Here is a 23658-nt window from a genome sequence, read left to right on the forward strand (position 1 = left end):
AGACGCTCCTGCATCAGGGAAAGGGTTAAGGCGCTTCTGAGAAGTAAAGAAAACAACGTTGACTCTGATGAAAGCTGTTGTGCTGGGAGCCACTGAGAGCATTTGCTTAACTTCTGCAATTTAATGAGACTTATGCAAACTCAGTAAAATTTACTCCAGCTCAGTGGCTCCTAGTTTCTTCCTTGCAATTCTGAAGTTTGAAAATAAAAATGATCCGTTTGGGGGGGGGTGGGGTGGGGTGGGGTGTGGGGTGGGGGGGGGGGGCGGTGGTGTTGTGTACTGGAGACCTAAATTTCCCTTTATTGAACAATCCAAAGTAAGCTATAGTATGGCTTAGAATCAAGATAAAGCTCTTGGGGGCTTAATTGGGCTGTGCAGCGCCTGTTTTTTTAGGTGCTATGCGGCCAACTAAGACTCTCAAATGAGGTCTGACATGTGCATGACCTTGCCATCTCTCATGGCCTCGCTACTCCCAACGTGTCAATTACAGATAAGGCCATCTCTGACCATTTCCTCATATCGCTCTCCACCCACATCCCCCTTCCACCCACCCCCACATCCCCCAACCCTACTTCCTTCTGTGTCCGCCCCTGGAAAAAACTCTCCCCCAACTCTCTTACAACTGTACTTATGAAATCCCAACTGTCCAGCCTCTGGCCCTCCATTCACCATGACATTTCTGCAGCTACCGATCTGCTCAACCAGACCCTCACCACCACCTTTGATGCCCTAGTCCCTACTAAAACAATTACCCTCTCTCACCCTGGCCGTACCCCTGGTCCGGCCCTCACCTTCGCTCCCTTAAGTCTAAGGGACACAGACTCGAACGGATATGGCGGACAACTGGTTTAGCCATTCACCGCCAGATCTGGCTGGACCACATAAAGCACTATCGGGTCCTGCTCTCATCCGCCAAAATTGCTCACTATTCCAGAATCATTCCAGAATGCAAAGATAAACCCCGGCTCCTATTCTCTACTGCTAACTGTCTTCTTAAACCCCTCTCCCCTGTCTCCTCCACCCTCACCTCCGATAACAAATGTGAGGAGCTCAAGGACTTCTTTGTCTCTAAGATTGAAACCATCCATTCAGCTGCCTCTGCCACTTCCCTTCCTTCCTCTAGCCCACCGGGCCAAACTTCCTCTAAGGATCACCCCTGCCCTAGCCCTGAACTCACATCTTTCTCCAGTTTCTCTCCGATCTCCCCTCATGACCTCTCTGCACTCATCTTGTCTATGAGAGCCACCTCCTGCTCCCTCGACCCTATTCCCACCAAACTCCTGACCACCCAACTTCCTTTTCTGGCTCCCATGTTAGCTGATATTGTCAACAGTTCTCTCTCCTCAGGTACTGTCCCCCTCTCCCTCAAATCTACCATCATCACTCCTCCTCAAAAAATCAAACCTTGACCCCTCCGTCCTTGCAAACTACCACCCCATCTCCAACCTCCCTTTCCTCTCAAGTCCTTGAACGTGTTGTTGCCTCCCAAATCTGTGCCCATCTTTCCCGCAATTCCATGTTTGAATCCCTCCAATCAGGTTTCCGCCTTTGCCACAGTACTGAAACGGCTCTCATCAAAGTCACAAATTACATCCTTTGTGACTGTGACAAAGGTAAAAACTATCTCCCTCCTCGTCCTTCTTGACTTGTCTGCAGCCTTTGACATGGTTGACCACCCCATCCTTCTCCAACGCCTCTCCACCGCCATCCAGTTGGGTGGGACTGTACTCGCCTGGTTCCATTCTTATCTATCTAATCGTAGCCAGAGAATCACCTGCAATGGCTTCTCTTCCCGCTCCCGCACCGTTACCTCTGGTGTCCCCCAAGGATCTATCCTTGGCCCCCTCCTATTCTCATCTACATGTTGCCCCTTGGCGACATCATCCGAAAGCACAGCGCCGATTTCCACATGTACGCTAATGCCACCCAGCTCAAGCTCACTACCTCTTCTCCCGACCCCTCCACAGTGTCTAAACTGTCAGACTGCTTGTTTGACATCTAGTTCTGGATCAGCAAAAATTTTCTTCAATTAAATATTGGGAAAACCGAAGCCATTGTTTTCGGTCCCCGCCACAAACTCCGTTCCCTAGCCACTGACTCCATCCCTCTCCCTAACATCTGTCAGAGGCTGAATCAGACTGTTCGCAACCTTGGTGTCATATTTGACCCTGGAATGAGCTTCCGACCACATATCCGCAGCATAACTAAGACCGCCTACTTCCACCTCTGTAACATCGCGCGTCTCTGCCCTTGCCTCAGCTCACCCGCTGCTGAAACCCTCATCAATGCCTTTGTTACCTCTAGACTTGACTATTCCAACGCACTCCTGGCTGGCCTCCCACGTTCTACCCGACGTAAACTTGAGGTCATCCAAAACTTGGCTGCCCATGTCCTAACTCGCACCAAGTCCTGTTCGCCCATCACCCCTGTGCTCGCTGACCTACATTGGCTCCCGGTTAAGCAGCGCCTCGATTTCAGAATTCTCATCCTTGTTTTCAAATTCCTCCATGGCCTTGCCCCTCCCTATCTCTGTAATCTCCTTCAGCCCCACAACCCCCTCCCCCCCCCCCCCGAGATATCTGCGCTCCTCTAATTCTGCCCTCTTGAGGATCCCTGATTATAATCGCTCCACCTTTGGTGGCTGTGCCTTCTGTTGCCTAGGCCCTAAGCTATGGAATTCCCTGTCTAAACCTGTCCACTTCGCTACCTCTCTTTCCTCCTTTAAGACGCTCCTCAAAAAACTTACCTCTTTGACCAAGCTTTTGTTCACCTGCCCTAATTTATCCTTATGTGGATCGGTGTCAAATTTTTTGTCTTAAAATACTCCTGTGCAGCACCTTGGGATGTTTTACTACGTTAAAGGCGCTATATAAATACAAGTTGTTGTTGTTGCACGCACACTTCCAACAGGAAGTGCGCAGGAAGCCATCTTGGTAAAGGCGTTTGCGTGCCCCCTCCCCCCCAATGACCACCAGCGCAATGCATAGCAGCAAAATCATGACGCAAATCAGTGTGCAACACTAATTTGCAACTCCACACTCCAGTCTTAACCTCGCATACCTGAACACAACATTAAACAAAGAAACCCCCCCACCAGTGCTATTTAAAGGGATCATGAAGTACTTGCAGGTTAGTTGCAATTGTACACGTTTTTCGAGGTTTCCTGTACTTTCATCTCTCGTATCTTCAGCCATTCTCCAATATATTGCAGCATAGATTTAGTTCACAAAGGACTCCCAGCACTTCTTGCAGCCACAATGCGCCTCCCCTTTAGCAGGTGCAGGCTGTCTTTAAGTAGCGCTAGCCACCCGCCATACCGGGCCCCCTGCTGATGCATGCAGCCAATGAACAGCACGGGGAGCGCTGGCCGTACACAGCAATCGTGTAAAGCACCGGGCAGCACCAATATAACGGGCTGCCTGCAACGCAATGAACGGGCGCGGACTAATCAAGCACCGCATTCCCCACACCTGTTTTCAGGGGGGGTTATCCAATTTAACCCCCCTTGTCTGCACCTGTGAGGTGCCTTGGCCCCAAATTCAGAAGAGCACCTTCCCTCACCGCAGCACTGTGACATTTCAATTTCCCATATTGGCTGTTCCTGCAAATTTGGTAGAATAGATCGGCACAGGATTGGTTGAGTCAAAAAGTATGATGCTGCCGATGTCCAATCCTCCACAAACTACATAGGATCCCGAAATGTATTCCCCGTGCTACTATATCGATAGGAAATACATATACTCACCTTTACACAGTCATCTACAACATGCACTGCAGCAACTCGCCAAGGCTTCTTCGACAGCACCTCCCAAACCCGCGACCTCTACCACCTAGAAGGGCAAGGGCAGCAGGCGCATGGGAACACCACCACCTCCAAGTTCCCCGCCAAGTCACACACCATCCTGACTTGGAAGTATATCGCCGCTCCTTCATCGTCGCTGGGTAAAAATCCTGCAACTCCCTCCCTAAGCACCGCGGGAGTGCCTTCACCACACGGACTGCAGCGTTTCAAGAAGGCGGCTCACCACCACCTTCTCAAGGGCAATTAGGGATGGGCAATAAATGCCGGCCTTGCCAGCGGTGCCCACATCCCATGAACGAATAAAAATGAAAGACTTCAAGGCGCATCTCCCTGATCAGCTGATCAACCTACCAGGTTTGTTAGGAAAAAATGGCTATCTACCAATGATGCCCCTCCCTCAGGAGATCTGCTCTGTTGCACTGTATTAAATAGTAAAATGTAATTAACGAATAGGGCATTTCAGATTACATTCTATTCATTACGTTACAAATTTAACCAAATGAAAGGAAGAGAATTTGCATTTGCACAACGCCTTTCACAAGGATATCTCAAAGCGCTTCACAGCCAATGAAGTACTTTTGAAGTGTAGTCACTGTTGTAATGTGTTTGTGCACAGCAAGATCCCACAAACAGCAATGATAGAGATGACCAGGTAATCTGTCATTGGTGATGTTGGTTGAGGGATTAAAGAATGCCAGAAGAACTTTCTGGCTCCTGCTCTTCTTTGAGTAGTGCCATGGAATCTTTCATGCCCTCCTGAGAGGACAGATGGGGCCTCAGTTTAAGGTCTCATTAGAATTCAGTGGGTTTTTTCTGCCATTTGTCAGTGTCACATTTTGGGGATTTTTGATTATTTGTATGATTCGATATTGGACAGTAGAGGCACACCCCGAAACTTGGGATGGTCAGACCACTTAGGAACAGGAGTCGTCCATTCAGCCCCTCAAGAATGTTCTGCCATTCAATTAAATCATAGCTGATCTGCATCTTAACTTCATTTACCCACCTTTTCTTCATACCACTTGATATTCCTAACAACAATCTATCACTCTCAGGCCACAGCCTTTTGGGAGAGAGTGATTTCCAGATTTTCACTACCCTTTGCGTGTAAAAGTGTTTCCCGATTTCACTCCTAAAGGGCCTAGCTATTATTTAAAGATTGTGCCCCCTTGTTCTGGATTCCCCACAAGACAAAATAGTTCGCTGTATCTACCCTATCGAATCCCTTAATCATTTTAAAGACCTCAATTAGCTCACCATTCAACCGTCAAAACTCAAGGGAGTCTATCTCATAATTTAAACCTTTAATCCCTGGTATCATTCTGGTGAATCTGTACAATGCCCCTTCCAAGGCCAATATATCTTTCCTGAGGTTTGGTGCCCAAAACTGAACACTGTACTCTAAATGGAGTCTGACCAAGGACCTGTACAACTGAAGCATCACTTCCTCACTTTTGAATTCTAGCCCCTTTGAGATAAAGGCCAACATTCCACATAGACACCTAACTTAATTTGCTTCTCCACAGCTGCTAGTCTCTCCCCATTAAGAAAATACTTCAACTTGTCTCTCTTAGTTCCGAAGTGGATGACCTCACACTTCCACACATTGAGCTCATAGTTTGGCCCACTCTGTTAGTCTGTCTATGTCCCTTTGTAACTTTCTGTGCTCATCTGTACAACTTACTGTGCCTCCTAATTTAGTGTCATCTGCAAATGTGGATCCAATTCTCTATTCCTAATCCTAGTCACTGATTATCTATGGTGAAAAGCTGAGACCCCAGTCCAGATCCCTGGGGAATACTACTTGTCATATCCTGCAAATTGCAGAACATTCCCTTTATCCCTACTTCTCTGCCTCCTACCTCCCAAACAAATGCCAACCCACTTACGGGAGTGAGCAGCGCCACTGTAACCAAAGGAATATATAAAGCAGACCCTAAACTTGTAATGCTCAGCCATGATACATCTGACAACCCCACTACCCCCAAACAGACCACCTAATAGTGGAAGGGAAGTGGAGGAAGAAATATGCAGACAAATTGGAGTTCCTATAATATGTACAGGACTCCTTTCTAACCCAATATGTAAAAAGCCCAACAAGGGAGGATTCGATATTGGATCGAGTAATGGGGAATGAACCAGAGAAGAGAAGTAAAAGTAGGGGAACATCTAGGCAATAGTGACCATAATATAATATGCTTTAAGATGATAATTGAGAAGGACATAAGTATGACGAAAATCAGGTTAATAGATTGGAAAAAAGCTGATTTTGAGGGGCTCAGAATAGAACTTGGGGGAAAAAATTGGGCAACAATATTGGCAAACAACGATGTAGAACAGCAATGGGAAACATTTAAAATGATGTTCAACAGAGTGCAGGAAAAATATATTCTACTGAAAGGAAAGAACAAACTTAACAATAATGAAACTCCATGGATGAATAAAGCCATAAGGGAACAATTTAGGGTAAGGAAAGAGTCATACACTAAGTACATAGACAGTAGGGGAGTGCATGATAAGGGAGAATACGAAAAGATTAGGAGAGAAGTAAACAAAAACAATTAGGGAGGCAAAGATGAATTATGAAATTAAATGATCAAGGAACATAAAACAAAATAGTAAAATATTTTACAGGCACATCAATAAAAAAAAGGAAGGTTGGGATGGGAATAGGACCATCAAGGACAGGATAATACCACAGGTAACGATAGAGAGATGGCAGAAATATTAAATAATTATTTTGCTTCAGTATTTACCAGGGAGATAGAACAGGTGGACATGACGTTGGATGATGAGATTAATAATGAGATAAGTGCATTTAAAATAAAAGGGATATATTAAATAAACTAATCAAACTCCAAAGAAGATAAAACCCCTGGTCCAGATGGATTGCATCTATGCATTTTAAAAGAATCTCAGGAAGAGATAGCAGAGGCATTACTATGCATATTTAATAATTTGTTAGAAAAAGGTATAGTACCAGAGGACTGGCGGATAGCTAACGTAACACCGATATTTAAGAAGGGGGATAGAACATGTCCAGGGAATTATAGACCAGACAGCTTAACATCGGTGGTAGGAAAAATAATGGAATCCCTACTAAAGGAGAAAATAGAAGAACATCTAGAAATCAAAAATAAATTAATGAATAGCATGGATTTCAAAAGGGAAAGTCTTGCTTGACCAACCTTAATGATTTTTTTGAAGCGGTAACAGAGAGAGTAGACAATGGTAATGCAGTAGATGTAATTTATCTGGATTTTCAAAAGACCTTCGATAAGGTACCCCATAATAGACTAATGAATAAGGTCAGAGAATGCGGAGTCGGGACAAGTAGCAGAATGGATTGCTGGCTGGCTTCAGGACAGAAAGCAGAGAGTAGCAGTAAAGGGTAGTTATTCAGAGTGGCAGAAGGTGGTTAGTGGTGTTCCACAAGGATCAGTGCTGGGACCACTGCTATTCACAATTTACATTAACGATTTAGACTTTGGAATCAAAAACACAATTTCTAAATTTGCGGATGACACCAAATTGGGGGGATAGTCAATACTGAGGAGGACTGCAACAAATTACAGGAGGACATTAATATACTTACAGAATGGGCATATAATTGGCAAATGAAGTTCAACACAGATAAATGTGAGGTATTACGTTTTGGTAGGAAGAATAGGGAGGTCACTTATCACTTGGAGGGTGCAAGTCTAGGTGGGGTAGAGGAACAAAGGGATCTTGGAGTACAAATATACAAATCACTAAAAGTTGTGCCACAGGTTAGCAAGGCCATAAAAAAAGCAAACCAAGCACTAGGGTTTATTTCTAGAGGGATAGAATTGAAAAGTAGGGAAGTTATGCTAAACCTGTATCAAACCTTAGTTAGACCACACTTCGTACTGCGTACAGTTCTGGTCGCCATATTATAAAAAGGCTATAGAGGCACTGGAGAGGGTGCAGAGAAGATTTACAAGGATGGTACCAGATGACATCAGGAAAGGATGAACAGACTGGGTTACTTTTCTCTCGAAAAAAGAAGGCTGAGGGGTGACCTAATAGAGGTCTATAAAATTATGAAAAATTTTGATAGAGTGGATACAGAGAGAATGTTTCCACTTGTGGGGAAGAGCATAACTAGAGGCCATCAATATAAGATAGTCACCAAGAAATCCAACAGGGAGTTCAGAAGAAACTTCTTTACCCAAAGAGTGGTGAGAATGTGGAACTCGCTACCACAGGGAGTGGTTGAAGCAAATAGTATAGATGCATTTAAGGAGCGGCTAGACAAGCATATGAGGGAGAAGCGAATAGAGGGTTATGCTGATAGAGTTAGATGAGGAAAGACAGGAGGAGGCTCGAGTGGAGCATAAATGCCGGCATGGACTGGTTGGGCCGAATGGCCTGTTTCTGTGCCGTATATCCTATGTAAAAGCAAAAACCTTCCATCTGGCAAGAACAGATTAAATTTAGGTTTTGTGGTTAATAAGTCTTAAATCTACATACATATACATTCGCAAACAATGGGAATATGGGGCTAATTACAATGAAAATAGTCCAATTTCTGGGTTCTCATTCTCCAGATTATTTATACCCCATTTTCAGTGGCAAAAGGTAGCTGAATGAATGTGGAATTTGGGCTGCCCTTTCCCACTCTAGGGCAGCAACTTAAAACAACCAATGTAAAGGGGTCCAGGCTTTGCTGCTGGTTTCCTAAAGAGGCTAGACTTCTGACGTTGCTTTCCTGCCAGCATGTATTGTGGCAGCGACAAAGACAGTGTCAGCACCAGCCAAGGAAATGGCCGTTTGTGCGCTCCATTTCCTCCCTGTAGTGGTTTTACCACCACTGACCCGTACTGTGCTTCCTCCATCAAAAGCTCAGCAGTTCTTTTGGCCAGGGTGGGGGGAACAAGGGGGAAATGTATATATAAAAATTAAAGCTGCATATTTAAGGAATATTGGGGGGGGGGTGGGGAGGAGTGTTATTGGGATAGATAGTGGCTCTTCACTCCTGGCGCCTGCATTCAAATCCAGCCCAGTCTGATAGGATGAAACTCTCCTCTCTCTGCTGACTATGAAGACCCGATATGATTTTTGTTTGTCGCTTTTTGTATCGGACAAAGCTCCAAATTTGCATGTATTTATCCACTGCGGGTGATGAATAGTTTCAAATTAAACTCCCAAGAATTAACGTTTCCCTTCCCCCAAAAGGTTACCTCACAATACGTTCTGCACTGTTCAACCTGACTGCCTTACCCTATGGCAGTCCCAATAGGATTTGATCCAAAGAATGTTCCCTTTCCCATACCTCTACTTATCAATATAACCTTCAATCCTCTTCTCACCCAGATATTTGTCCAACACCTTTTTGAAAGATTTAATTTTTTTAAATATCCCAATTTTCTCCCCCTTTTAAAAAAATTCATTGATGGGATGTGGGCATCGCAGGCTAGGCCTGCATTTAGTGCCCACCCCTAATTGCCCTTGAGAAGATGGTGGTGAGCTGCCTTCTTGAACCGCTGCAGTCCATATGGTGTAGGTACACCCACAATGCTGTTCGGAAGGGAGTTCCAGGAGTTTGGCCCAGCGACAGTGAAGGAACGGCGATACAGGTCCAAGTCAGGATGGTGTGTGGCTTGGAGGGGAACTTGTAGGTGGTGATGTTCCCATGAGTCTGCTGCCCTTGTCCTTCTAAGTGGTAGAGGTTGCGGGTTTGGAAGGTGCTGTTGAAGGAGCTTTGGCGAGTTGCTGCAGTGCATCTTGTAGATGGTACACACTGCAGCCACAGTGCGCCGGTGGTGGAGGGAGTGAATGTTGAAGGTGGTGGATGGAGTGCCAATCAAGCGGGCTGCTTTATCCTGAATGGTGTCGAGCTTCTTGAGTGTTGTTGGAGCTGCACTCATCCCTTCCTCCCCTGAAGGCACTGGCTGTTGCTGGAATAGTTACAAGAGAGAATACGAAGGGATTAGGAGAGAAGTCAAAAAAACAATTAGGAAGGCAAAGAGGAACTATGAAATTAAATTATCATGGAGCATAAAACAAAATAGTAAAATATTTTGCCGTATATCCTATGTAATCATTTGTAATCCGGCGGCAGCAGCGAGAGCGGCCCTGGGTGGAGACTGAGCGCAGAGACCGAGGATTTAATGAGCGGGGAGAGAGAGAGCAGCCCAGACTCACCGGCGGCAGCAGCAAGAGCGGCCCTGGGTGGAGACTGAGCGCAGAGACCAAGGATTTAAGGAGCGGGGAGAGAGAGAAGTAAAAAGTAATCGAAGTGTGACGTCGCCAGAAAGCAGGAAAGTGGTTGGATGGTGAATATTTCTCTCTTTCTCGCTTTTTTCCAAACTTAATTTCTGTGGTTTATAGTTTCTAGGGTCTCTGTTGTGTAGCGGGGAGTGCTAGTAAACAAGGGCCCTTGAGTATATCATTTAATTGTAGTGTAATTAGTGGTATTGATTTGATTTAATTTAATTTGAATTAATGAAATGGTAAGTCATGGCAGCACAGCTGGGCCCCATGGCATTCTCTTCCTGCACTATGTGGGAAATCAGGGACACTTCCTGTGTCCCTGATGACCATGTGTGCGGGAAGTGTATCCAGCTGCAGCTACTGGCAGTCCGCATTGTGGCGCTGGAGCTGCGAATAGATACATACTGGAGCATTCGCGATGCTGAGAACATCATGGATAGCACGTTTAGGGAGTTGGTCACACCGCAGGTAAAGGCTGCACAGGCAGGAAGGGAATGGGTGACCTCCAGGCAGAGTAGTAGGCGCAGGCAGGTAGTGCAGGGGTCCCCTGTGGCCATCCCTCTCTCAAACATATATACCGCTTTGGATATTGTTCGGGGATATGGCTTATCAGGGGAAGGCAGCAGTAGCCAACTTCCTGGCACCATGGGTGGTTTTGCTGCACAGGATGGGAGGAAAAAGAGCAGGAGAGCTATAGTGAGAGGGGACTCTATTGTAAGGGGAATAGATAGTCGTTTTCTGCGCCCACAAACGAGACTCCAGGATGGTATGTTGCCTCCCTAGTGCAAGAGTCAAGGATGTCTTGGAGCAGCTGCAGGGCATTCTGGAGGGGGAGGGTGGACAGCTGGCTGTCGTGGTGCATATAGGTATCACCGATATAGGTAAAAAACGGGATGAGGTCCTAAAAGCTGAATATAGGGAGTTAGGAGGTAAATTAACAAATAGGACATCAAAGGTAGTAATCTCAGGATTGCTACCAGTGCCACATGCTAGTCAGAGTAGAAATAGAAGGATATTTCAAATGAATATGTGGCTAGAGGAATGGTGCAAGAGGGAGGGATTCAAATTCCTGGGACATTGGAACCAGTTCTGGGGGAGGTGGGACCAGTACAAACTGGACAGTTTGCACCTGGGCAGGACCGGGACCGATGTCCAAGGGGGAGCGTTTGCTAGTGCTGTTGGGGAGGGTTTAAACTAAAATGGCAGGGGGTTGGGAACCTGTGCAGGGAGACAGAGGAAAGGGAAGCAAGGATAGAAGCAAAAGACAGGAATGAGAAAAGCAAAAGTGGAAGGCAGAGAAATCAAGTGTGTAAATCAAACAGGGCCACAGTAAATAATAATTCTAAAAGGATTAAGAGTGTTAAAAAATCAAGCCTGAAGGCTTTGTGTCTTAATGCAAGTAGCATTTGTAATAAGGTGGATGAATTAGCTGCGCAAATAGATGTAAACGGATATGATATAATTGTGATTACGGAGACATGGCTCCAGGGTGACCAAGGCTGGGAATTCAACATCCAGGGGTATTCAATATTCAGGAAGGACAGGCAAAAAGGAAAAGGAGGTGGGGTAGCATTGCTGGTTAAAGAGGAGATTAACACAATAGTAAGGAAGGATATTAGCTCTGATGATGTGGAACCTGTATGGGTAGAGCTGAGAAATACCAAGGGGCAGAAAACGTTAGTGGGAGTTGTATACAGACCCCTAAACAGTAATGCTGAGGTTGGGGATGGGATTAAACAGGAAATTAGAGACGCGTGCAATAAGAGCACAGTCGTTAACATGGGTGACTTTAATCTACATATAGATTGGGCTAACCAAATTAGTAACAATACTGTGGAGGAGGAATTCCTAGAGTGTATACGGGATGGTTTCCTGGACCAATATGTTGAGGAACCAACTAGAGATCAGGCCATCTTAGACTAGGTATTATGTAATGAAAAAGGATTGATTAGCAATCTTGTGCGAGGCCCCTTGGGGAGGAGCGATCATAATATGATAGAATTCTTCATTAAGATGCAGAGTGAAGTAGTTGACTCAGAGACTAGGGTCCTGAATTTAAATAAAGAAAACTATGATGGTATGAGGCGTGAGTTGGCTAGGATGGATTAGGGAACGTTACTTAAAGGGTTGACGGTGGATAGGCAATGGCAATAATTTAAAGATCGCATGGATGAACTACAGAATTTGTTCATGCCTGCCTCGCATAAAAATAAAACAAAAAAGGTGGCGCAACCGTGGCTAACAAGGGAAATTAGGGATAGCATAAGATCCAAGGAGAGGACATATAAATTGGCCAGAAAAAGCAACAAACCCGAGGATTGGGAGCAGTTTAGGATTCAGCAAAGGAGGACAAAAGGATTAATTAAGAGGGGGAAAATAGAGTATGAGAGTAAGCTTTCAGGGAACATAAAAACTGACTGTAAAAGCTTCTATAGATATGTGAAGAGAAAAAGATTGGTGAAGTCAAGCGTAGGTCCCTTGCAGTCAGAATCAGGGGAATTTATAATGGGGAACAAAGAAATGGCAGAACAATTAAATACATACTTTGGTTCTGTCTTCACAAAGGAGGACACAAATAACCTCCCAGAGATGTCGGGGAACATAGAGTCTAATGAGAGGGAGGAACTGAATGAAATCAGTATTTGTAGGGAAATTGACGGGATTGAAGGCCGATAAATCCCCAGGGCCTGATACTCTACATCCTAGAGCACTTAAGGAAGTGGCCTTAGAAATAGTAGATGCATTGCTGGTCATCTTCCAAAATTCTATAGACTCTGGCACAGTTCCCATGGATTGGAGGGTAGCTAATGTTACCCCACTATTCAAAAAAGGTGGTAGAGAGAAAACGGAATTATAGACCAGTAAGCCTGACATTGGTAGGGGGGAAAATGCTAGAGTCCATTATAAAAGATGTAATAGCAGAGCACTTGGAAAACAGTGACAGGATCGGACAAAGTCAACATGGATTTACAAAAGGTAAATCGTGCTTGACTAATCTACTGGAATTTTTTGAGGATGTAACTGGTAGAATAGATAAGAGAGAACCAGTGGATTTGGTGTATTTGGACTTTCAGAACGCTTTCGATAAGGTCCCGCATAAGGGATTAGCGTGTAAAGTTAAAGCACATGGGATTGGGGGTAAGGTACTGACTTGGATAGAGAACTGGTTGGCAGACAGGAAGCAAAGAGTTGGAATTAACAGGTCTTTTTCCGAGTGGCAGGCAGTGACTAGTGGGGTACCGCAGGGATCGGTCCTAGGACCCCAGCTATTCACAATATATATTAATGATCTAGATGAGGGAACTAGATGTAATATCTCCAAGTTTGCAGACAACACAAAGCTGGGTGGGCGTGTGTGCTGTGAGGAGGATGCCGAGAAACTCCAGTATGATTTGGACAGGTTGGGTGATTGGGCAGATGCAGTATAACGTGGATAAATGTGAGGTTATCCACTTTGGTGGCAAAAACAGGAAGGCAGATTATTATCTTAATGGCAATAGATTGGGAGAAGGGGAAGTGCAACGAGACCTGCGTGTCCTTGTGCACCAGTCGCTGAAGGTACGCATGCAGGTGCAGCAGGCGGTTAAGAAGGCAAATGGTATGTTGGCCTTCATAGCGAGAGGATTCGAGTACAGGAGCAAGGATGTCTTGCTGCAGTTGTACTGGGCCTCAGTGAGACCACACCTTGAGTATTGTGTGCTGTTTTGGTCGCCTTATCTGAGGAAGGATATTCTTGCCATGGAAGGAGTGCAGCGAAGATTCACCAGACCGATACCTGGGATGGCAAGAATGACGTATGAGGAGAGATTGGGTCAATTGGGCTTATATTCGCTGGAGTTTAGAAGAATGAGAGGGGATCTCATTGAAACTTATAAAATTCTGACAGGACTAGACAGACTAGATGCAGGAAGGGTGTTCCCGATGGCTAGGGAGTCCAGAACCAGTCTAAAGATAAGGGGTAAGCCATTTAGGACAGAGATGAGGAGGAATTTCTTCACCCAGAGAGTGGTAAACCTGTGGAATTCTCTACTACAAAAGGCAGTTGAGGCCAATTCATTAAATATATTCAAGAAGGAGTTAGATATATTTCTTAAGGCTAATGGGATCAAGGGATATGGGGCGAAAGCAGGGACAGGGTACTGAAATTGAATGATCAGCCATGACTTCATCAAACGGCGAAGCAGGCTCGAGGGGCCGAATGGCCTACTCCTGCTCCTATCTTCTATGTTTCTATGTACATGGGCACCAGGTGCCTACTGGCACCTTCTAAGTGGCCAACCCCATAGCAAGACCATTAACTGTTTCTTTCCACCACCACCACCCCCCCCACCCCCGTCTATTTCAAGGGTGCTTAAGCTAATTGTCGTCTTCCTACTGTCATTCCAGCTGAGGTTAGTCAACTCATCCCTGATTGGGGATTGAATCTAGAATCATAGGGGGAAAAAGTCAGTATCGCCCCATTTGGGGCGCCATTATCGGCCGTGCGCAAAGTTTAGCGCCTGGCGCTAATTATCGCCTCCGACAGCAAACTTGGCTTTTATTGCCCCTGGAGGTGATTGGAGCGCTAAATCAGGCGCTTCACACCTGTCTTAAGGCGCAAAGGCCAAGGAGCGAATTTTTCCCCCTATGATTCTAGATTCAATCCCCAATCAGGGATGAGTTGACTAACCTCAGCTGGGATGACAGTAGGAAGACGACAATGAGCTTAAGCACCCTTGAAATAGACAGGGGCGGGGGGGGGGGGGGGTGGAAAGAAACAGTTAAAGGTCTTGCTATGGGGTTGGCCACTTAGAAGGTGCCAGTAGGCACCTGGTGCCCATGTACATAGAAACATAGAAGATAGGAGCAGGAGTAGGCCATTCGGCCCCTCGAGCCTGCTCCACCATTTAATGAGATCATGGCTGATCATTCAAATTCAGTACCCTGTCCCTGCTTTCACCCCATATCCCTTGATCCCATTAGCCTTAAGAAATACAGCTAACTTCTTCTTGAATATATTTAATGAATTGGCCTCAACTGCCTTTTGTGGTAGAGAATTCCACAGGTTTACCACTCTCTGGGTGAAGAAATTCCTCCTCATCTCTGTCCTAAATGGCTTACCCCTTATCTTTAGACTGGTTCTGGACTCCCCCGCCATTGGGAACACCCTTCCTGCATCTAGTCTGTCTAGTCCTGTTAGAATTTTATAAGTTTCAATGAGATCCCCTCTCATTCTTCTAAACTCCAGCGAATATAAGCCCAATCGACCCAATCGCTCCTCATACGTCATTCTTGCCATCCCAGGTATCGGTCTGGTGAATCTTCGCTGCACTTCCTCCATGGCAAGAACATCCTTCCTCAGATAAGGCGACCAAAACTGCACACAATACTCAAGGTGTGGTCTCACTGAGGCCCAGTACAACTGCAGCAAGACATCCTTGCTCCTGTACTCGAATCCTCTCGCTATGAAGGCCAACATACCATTTGCCTTCTTAACCGCCTGCTGCACCTGCATGCTTTCCTTCAGCGACTGGTGCACAAGGACACCCAGGTCTCGTTGCACTTCCCCTTCTCCCAATCTATTGCCGTTCAGATAATAATCTGCCTTCCTGTTTTTGTCACCAAAGTAGATTACCTCACGTTATATTGCATCTGCCATGCTTCTGCCCAATTACCCAACCTGTCCAAATCATCCTGGAGTTTCTCAGCATCCTCCTCACAGCACACACACCCACCCAGCTTTGTGTCGTCTGCAAACTTGGAGATATTACATCTAGTTCCCTTGTCTAGATCATTAAGGACCGATCCCTGCGGTAACACACTAGTCACTGCCTGCCATTCGGAAAAAGACCCGTTTATTCCAACTCTCTGCTTCCTGTCTGCCAACCAGTTCTCTATCCAAGTCAATACCTTGCCCCCAATCCCATGTGCCTAACTTTACACACTAATCTCTTATGCGGGACCTTATCGAAAGCCTTCTGAAAGTCCAAATACACCACATCCACTGGTTCTCCCTTATCTATTTTACCAGTTACATCCTCAAAAAATTCCAGTAGGTTAGTCAAGCACGATTTACCTTTTCTAATTCCATGTTGACTTTGTCTGATCCTGTCACTGTTTTCCAAGTGCTCTGCTATTACATCTTTTATAATGGACTCTAGCATTTTCCCCACTACCGATGTCAGGCTTACCGGTCTGTAATTCCCTGTTTGCTCTCTACCACCTTTTTTGAATAGTGGGGTAACATTAGCTACCCTCCAATCCATGGGTACTGTTCCAGATTCCATCGAATGTTGGAAGATGATCAGCAGTGCATCTACTATTTCTAGGGCCACTTCCTTAAGTACCCTAGGATGTAGATTATCAGGCCCTGGGGATTTATCGGCCTTCAATCCCATCAATTTCCCTAACACCATTTCCCTACAAATACTGATTTGTTTCAGTTCCTCCCTTTCATCAGACCCTATGTTCCCCGACATCTCTGGGAGGTTATTTGTGTCCTCCTTTGTGAAGACAGAACCAAAGTATGTATTTAATTTGTCTGCCATTTCTTTGTTCCCCATTATAACTTCCCCTGATTCTGACTGCAAGGGACCTACGCTTGACTTCACCAATCTTTTTCTCTTCACATATCTATAAAAGCTTTTACAGTCAGTTTTTATGTTCCCTGCAAGCTTACTCTCATATTCTATTTTCCCCTTCTTAATTAATCCCTTTGCCCTCCTTTGCTGAATCCTAAACTGCTCCCAATCCTCAGGTTTACTGCTTTTTCTGGCTAGTTTATATGTCCTCTCCTTGGATCTTATGCTATCCCTAATTTCCCTTGTTAGCCTTTAAAGCTATTATGAATTCTACTTCCATCACTATTTTTTGGTAAGGAATTCTATGTCCTAACAATACTCTGTGTGGGAAAAAAATGTGACTAACTTTTCCCTTTGCTCTCTGGTGATGATTTTAAATTTATGCCCGTCTCTCAGGTGGACGTAAAAGATCCTGTGGCACCATTTTGAAGAAGAGCAGGGGAGTTATCCCCGGTGTCCTGGCTAATAATTATCCCTCAATCAACATCATTAAAAAGAGATAATCTGGTCATTATCACATTGCTGCTTGTGGGACCTTGCTGTGCGCAAATTGGCTGCCGTGTTTCCTACATGTCCAGTTGTCATGAATGGCGCTATATAAATGCAAGTCTTTCTTTTTTCTTTTAGATACCAACTTACTGAGCAGTGGAAATAGTTCTCCTGTATTTGCCTTATCAAAACCCTGCATAATTTGGAACGCCTCTTCTTTTAACCTTCTCTGTTCTAATGAAAAGAGCCCCAGTTTCCCTAATCTCTCCTCGTAATCCCATCCCCAGTGCCTTACCCTGCTGCACCCTCTCCATGGCTTCAATATCCTTCCTAAAGTAGGGTACCCAAAACTGTACATAGTATTCTGACTCTGGCCTAACCAATGATTTGTATCGGTTCAGCGTTACCTCTTTGCTTTTGTGCTAAATGCCCCTATTTATTTTTTCTCAAACCCCATATGGATTTTTTTGTTCTCCCACTCTTTAAAGATTTGTGTATCTTAAACCCTGTCACTCTCCTCTTCTAATCATTTCACATTTAGTGTATATTTCCTGTCACCCTTCCTCCCAAAATGCAACACATCATATTTTTTGCATTAAATTTTTCTTTAAATTTGTTCTTGGGATGTGGGCGATATTTGCAAGGCCGCACATGCACATCCCTAGTTGCCGCATGAGAAGGTTGTGATGGACCTTCTCCTTGACCCATGGCAGTACTTGCGGGGATCGTGCTCCCACAGCAGTTTTAAGGTGGGGAGTTCCAGAGTATTGACCCAGCAACAAGAAAGGAACAGCGATAAATGTTCCAGTCAGAATGATATGTGACTTTTAGGAAAATTTGGAGCTGAAGTTGTTCCCACAACATTTCTTCTCTTGTCCTTCTCGGTGGCAGAGGTTGCAGGTGCTGTCAAAGTAACTTTGGTGAGTTGCTACAGTGCATCCTGTAGATTGTACATACCGCAGCCACAGTGCACCAGTAACAGAGGGAGTGGACATTGAATCCTGTGGCAGGAGAACCGATCAAGCGAACTGCTTGAGGTGTACAAAATTATGAGGGGCATAGATAGGATAGATAGAAAGGAACTTTTCCCCTTAGTAGAGGGGTCAATAACCAGGGGGCATAGTTTCAAGGTAAGGGGTAGGAGGTTTAGAGGGGATTTGAGGAAAAACTTTTTCACCCAGAGGATGGTTGGAATCTGGAACTCACTGCCTGAAAGGGTGGTAGAGGCAGGAACCCTCACAACATTCAAGAAGCATTTAGATGAGCACTTGAAACGCCATAGCATACAAGGCTATGGACCAAGCGCTGGAAAATGGGATTAGAATAGACAGAGCTTGATGGCCGGCGCAGCCACGATGGGCCGAAGGGCCTCTTTCTGTGCTGTATAACTCTAGGACTATGACTCTATGCTCTCTCTGTTCTGGACTCTGTTGAGCTTCTTGCATGTTGTTATGGCTGCACCCATCCAGGTGAGTGGTGAGTATTCCATCACACTCCTGACTTGTGCCTTGTAGATGGTGGAGAGGCTTTAATGGGTCAGCAGATGAGTCACTCGTTACAGAGTACCTAGTTTCTGCCCTGCTCTTGTAGCCACTTTGTTAAGCTTTTGGTCAATGGTGGCCCCCAAGATGTTGATGATGGGACACTCGGTGATGATCGTGTTGAGGGTCAAGAGGAGATGATGGGACTTTTCTGTGTTTGAGGTGGTCACTACCTGGCACTTAGGTGGCGCAAATGTTACCTGCCAATTGTCAGCCCAAGCTTGAATGTTATGCAGGTCCTACTGTAGGCTGGCATGTGCTGCTTTATTATCAGAGGAGTTGTAAATGGAGTTGAGCACTGGACTCATCAGTGAATTGCCCCACTCCTAACTTTAAAATGGAGGGAAGGTCACAGCAGCTGTAGATGGTTGGACTGAGGACTCCACCCTGAGGAACTCCTGCAATGATGTCTTGGACTGTAATGACTGGCCTCCGACAACCACTGCCATCTTCCTTTGCATCAAGTATGACTCCAACCACTGAAGGGGTTTCCCTTTCTTCCCTCACTGACCAGTTTTGCTAGGGTTTCTTAATATCGACGGCAGCTCCTCTCACCTCTGCTCTGACATTCAGCTCTTGCATCCATTGCTGGATCAAGGCTGGAACAAGATTTGGAGCCAAGTGATTCTGGTGGATCCTGAACTGAGCATCAGTTATTGCTGAGTAAACGTTCCTTGATGACTGTAAGATTTGCAAAATTTCTGCATCTCCCCGAAGGTTATTATCAACAAAAGGGACCCTGCTTAGGCATTTTAAAATTGAAAAGGGTACCCAAGATGGCGTCCGTGCCTCGTGGCAGAAAGCCTGTGGGATTCCAAAATGGATTCTGCAGCGCAGACAGCTTGGGAGAAATCGAAACTAAGGCTGCAGGTTTTCTGTGAAGAGAAACTTTGTGTTTTGGAACGAGACAGGACTCTGAATTATGCATTAGACTGAATTGGAGACGGATCTAATTGCAGTTTAGGCCTATAGTTAAGGTCATCAAACAGTCTGCATACATTATCGGAAACAGATTAACACAGCCATCGAGGCTGGACAAGCCCATCAAGGAACTTTCAGGACAATACAAGTCAATTATCGGGCCGGTAGATGCGATTACCGGCCATCTAAAAACCGTTAGTATGAATTGCTACCATTATTTTAAACTAGCCCGCCAAAATTAAAACAAAGAACTAACCTGATTTGGCACGAAGATAAGGGTTTTCGACGAAGGTATAATTGAAGGCCCTGGGTAGCATTGAGTTAGGTCAGCTAGTTTGTTCGTTCGGAGGAGGTCCGTAGAGTTCGTTGGTTGGTGTGCTGGTGCTGCTCCTCGGGCCCCTCGCCCTCGTGGCTGACGCTCTTGCCCCGTCCCGCGCTTACCTCCTGGCCTTTGCCCGTGCCCTTTTCCCACTCCATCTGGAACTGCCCCGGCACCGGGTCGGGCGGACACGGACAGATTCAGGCCAGGCGGGACGCGACGAGGGGAGAAGGGAAAACCACCGAGGGGCAGACCGGCTGGAGGAGACCAAACGAGGGGAGGCTGCGAATCATCGGGCCTTCAGCCTCGGCCGACCTTCGAATACCTGCACACTCACTCAAACTGGCAGCTGTCGACGAAGAATCATCCCTGCAAGGTAAAGTACCCAAACAGGGACTTTGACTTTGGGGTACTCGAACCTGGACAACGCCTTTGCAGCACCCGGAGACCACGTGACGACGGCAGGCTCCAGAGAGCACCAAGAGTGAACCCCGAACCCCACCGCTGTTTTGAATTGAGCAAACCCCGTTTTTGATTGAGCATAGATTCTGACCCCTCATAGCTTAATCTAGTTAGGTATAGGGGGTGGGATAAGGATAAGGGGATTGTTAAGATAGTTGTTTTCCCTCGATGTGCCGTGTGTTCCCCATTCCCTGTGTAAGTGCATTTGCCTATAATGTTATAGTGGTAACTTTTAAGACTGTATTAATTTTTCCTGTTCAATAAAATCTTGGTTTTTGCTTGCATCCAAACCACCTGTCTACTCGAGTTTTCTGTATCGCTGCCTGTGCCTAAGTCCGGTATCTAGAACCCAGGGGAGTGGGAGCGATTCGAACCGCTCACAAACAGTCAGGGGCATAACTGACTGGGCGCACGCGCCACACCCGCCACCCCCTACATGACACTATTGATGACTCATATCTGACATCTATCTGTCCGTTTTATTAACCCGTCTATGTCCTCCTGGTACCTTCCTGGTCAGTTACTCACTGAATAAACTTACTGAGTCATCAGGGAACTACAATAGCATTTATCTTTTGAATTTACTTAACTCTTGAAACAAATTGAGCCAATTGGCCTAACCAACAAAAAAAAAACCTTTCATGGGCATTGCTTGTAAGTGTTAATTATTTTCACTTTCCCCATTCCTGGTGGAGGACAGTATCGATTTATACAAAGTCACTAGCATAAAGGTTCGGGCCCCCCAGTGGCTCGTGGCTAAAAGTAACACTTGATATAACACAGACAGACAGAGAGTCCTCACGTCAATTCCTCCTCTATGCTGAGTTAATTAGTATCAGGCAGAGAAGCAGTTGGAGCACTGTAGTTGGCCTCAGCACTCGTGATTTAGGAAGGGAAAAATCAGCCAGGGTTCCCGCTCCTGAGCTGACCAGTAACTCACACTGGTAAACATTTGGCCACAGTCAGAGGAATAGAAAGTGCAGGCAGGGGTTGTAGGGCTGGAGGAAGCTACAGAGATGGGAAGGGGCGAGGCCATGAAGAGATTTAAACGCAAAGATGAGAACTTTAAATTGGAGATATTGGAGGCAGGCGAGGTAGATCAGCAAAGCCAGAAGTGAACAGGACCTTGTATGGGTTAGGATACAGGCAGAGGGTTTTGGATGAGGTGAAGTTTATGTAGGGGGGTAGATGGGGGGTGCGGGGCAGCCAGGAGAGCGTTGGAATAACTGAGTCTGGAGGTGAAAAAGGAGGCATGGATGAGGTTTTCAACGGCAGATGGGCTGAGGCCTGGCGGAGGGTGGTAATGATACAGAGGCAGTCTTTGTGATGGAGAGGATATGTGGTCAGAAGCTCAGCTCGGGGTCGAATTAGATGCTGAGGATGCGAACAGTCTGGTTCAGCCTGAGATGGTGGCCAGGGAGGGGGATGAATCGATGTTTTGGCGGGAGTCTTACCAATGTTGAACAACAGGAAATTGTGGCTGATCCAGAACTGTTTTTTGAATAAGCAGTCTAACAACACAAAGGCAGTGGAGGGGCCGAGAAAAAGAAAGAATTTGCATTTATATAAGCGCCTTTCATAACCTCAGGACATCTCAAAGCACTTTACAGCTAATCAGAGAATAGAATCATAGAAGTAACGGCACAGAAGGAGGCCACTTGGCCCATCGTGTCCGTGCCGGCCGACAAAGAGCTATCCAGCCTAATCCCACTTTCCAGCTCTTGGTCCGTAGTCTTGTAGGTTACGGCACTTCAAGTGCACATCCAAGTACTTTTTAAATGCGATGAGGGTCCTGCCTCTACCACCCTCTCAGGCAGTGAGTTCCAGATCCTCAGCACCCTCTGGGTGAAAAGAAATTAGGTACTTTGAAGTGTAGTCACTGTTGTAATGTATGAAACGTGGCAGCGAATATGCACAGAGCAAGGTTCCACAAACAGCAATGAAATAATGACCAGATAATCTGTTTTTAGTGTGATGTTGGTTGAGGGATAAATATTGGCTAGGACACCAGAGAGAACTCCCCTGCTCTCCTTCGAATAATGCCATGAGATCTTTTCTGTCCACCTGAGTGAGCAGATGAGGCCTTGGTTTAATGTCTCATCTGAAAGACGGCACCTCTGACAGCACAGCACCTCCTCACTACTGCACTGGAGTGTCAGCCTAGATTATATGCTCTAGTCTCTGGAGCGGGACCTGAACCCACAACCTTCTGATTTAGAGGTAAGAGCGCTACCCACTGAATCAAGGCTGACACCCTTGAGAGAGACGGTGGAGAGGTCGAGTGTACATATGGAAGCTGACTTCATGTTTTCGGATGATGTTGCCAAGGCCAGTGAGTAGATGAGGAAGAGGAGGGGGCCAAGGATAGATCCTTGGAGGACTCTGGAAGTAATGGTGCGAGAACAACAAGAGATTGCTAGGGATGCTCCGGCTATGATCGGATAGGTAAGACTGGAACCAAGCGAGGGCAATCCTGGAGCTCGATAATGGAGGAAAAGAATTTGAGGAGGAGCGTGTCGTCAACAATATCAAAGGCTGCTGAAAAGGCAAGCAGGAATAAAGCTCCATGATCACAGTCACAGAGGATGCGATTTGCGACTTTGGTTATGGCTGTTTCAGTGCTGTGGCATGATGGAAACCTGATTGGAGAGATTCAAAGAAAGGAGCTGAATTCCAGAGGTGAGGTGAGAGTGACTGCCCATGACTTCAAGGCAGCATTTGACCGAGTGTGGCATCAAGGAGCCCTAGTAAAATTGAAATCAATGGGAATCGGGGAAAATGCTCCACTGACAGGAGTCATACTGACCGGAGTCACACTGACCACAAAGGAAGATGGTTGTGGTTGTTGGAGGTCAATCATCACAGCCCCAGGAGTTCCTCAGGGCAGTGTCCTAGGCCCAACCATCTTCAGCTGCTTCATCAATGACCTTCCCTCCATCATAAAGTCAGAAGTGGGGATGCTCGCTGATGATTGCACAGTGTTCAGTTCCATTCGCAACTCCCTAGATAATGAAGCAGTCTGTGCCCGCATGCAGCAAGACCTGGACAATATTCAGGCTTGGGCTGATAAGTGGCAAGTAACATTTGTGCCACACAAGTGCCAGGCAATGACTATCTCCAACAAGAAATAGTCTAAACACCTCTGCTTGACATTCAACGACATTACCATCGCTGAATCCCCCACCATCAACATCCTGGGGTCACTGTAGTGGCGCTTCTTAGTTTCCAAACAGGCAGGCCACTGAGCTGTGGGGCCTTTAACAACGAGTAGACGCGTGTCGAAATAAAACGTTCCCAAACGTAGCTTTGTCTTTTAAACTGTTTACT

This window comes from Somniosus microcephalus, chromosome 12 (genome assembly GCF_052327205.1).
Source record: "Somniosus microcephalus isolate GS21.2 chromosome 12, FLI_Smic_1.0, whole genome shotgun sequence".
Taxonomy (NCBI): Eukaryota; Metazoa; Chordata; class Chondrichthyes; order Squaliformes; family Somniosidae; genus Somniosus; species Somniosus microcephalus.